Raw genomic sequence first — 875 nt, forward strand, 5'->3', positions numbered from 1 at the left:
TTTGTTCTCTTCTTTTTCATAAGAGCAGAAACAGGGATAAAAAAATTCTTGTTGAAGCTGATCCTAAACCTGAAAGGACTCTGAAGAAGAAGCTAAGAGAAGCTAAAGCACAACACTCTGGAAAGGACCTTTCAGAGAATTTCGAAAAAGAAGTATACATGGCAGCCGAACCCAACAACAATGCAAGAGATGCAAGGAAGATGCTTGGTGACTATACTGCACCAACTTCTAACTTCTATGAAATGAGCATCTCAATTCCTTCCATTGGAGCAAACAACTTTGAGCTTAAGCCTCAATTAATTTCTCTAATGCAGTAGAATTGCTAGTTTCATAGACTTCCATCGGAAGATCCTCATCAATTTTTAGCTAAATTTTTGCAAATCTGTGATACTGTTAAGACCAATGGGGTTGATCCTGAGGTCTACAGACTTATACTTTTCCCCTTTGCTGTAAGAGACAGAGCTAGAACATGGTTGGACTCACAACCTAAAGAAAGCCTGAACTCTTGGGAAAAGTTAGTCAATGCCTTCTTAACCATATTCTTTGCACCTCAAAAGAAGAGTAAGTAAGCTCAGAGTGGACGTCCAAACCTTCAGACAGAAGGAAGGTGAATCCCTCTATGAAGCTTGGAAAAGATACAAGCAATTAACCAAAAGGTGTCCTTCTGACATGTTTCCAGAATGGAGCATCATATGTATATTCTATGATGATCTGTCTGAATTGTCTAAGATATCATTGGACCATTCTACTGGTGGATCTCTTCATCTGAAAACACCTGCAGAAGCCTAGGAATTCATTGAGATGGTTGCAAATAACCAGTTCATGTACACTTCTGAAAAAAATCCTGTGAATAATGGTACGACTCAGAAGAAAGG

At 38.9% G+C, this 875-nt stretch overlaps 1 non-coding gene across 1 annotated transcript; it reads right to left on the minus strand.

Moving 5' to 3' along the window:
- Positions 1 to 567: 567 nt before the first annotated feature.
- LOC130983869 (small nucleolar RNA R71) lies at positions 568 to 671 on the minus strand. The gene has a single exon (XR_009087840.1). It is a non-coding gene; the product is annotated as a small nucleolar RNA R71 (small nucleolar RNA).
- Positions 672 to 875: the final 204 nt, after the last annotated feature.

The sequence above is a fragment of the Arachis stenosperma genome, chromosome 5 (genome assembly GCF_014773155.1).
Source record: "Arachis stenosperma cultivar V10309 chromosome 5, arast.V10309.gnm1.PFL2, whole genome shotgun sequence".
Lineage (NCBI taxonomy): Eukaryota > Viridiplantae > Streptophyta > Magnoliopsida > Fabales > Fabaceae > Arachis > Arachis stenosperma.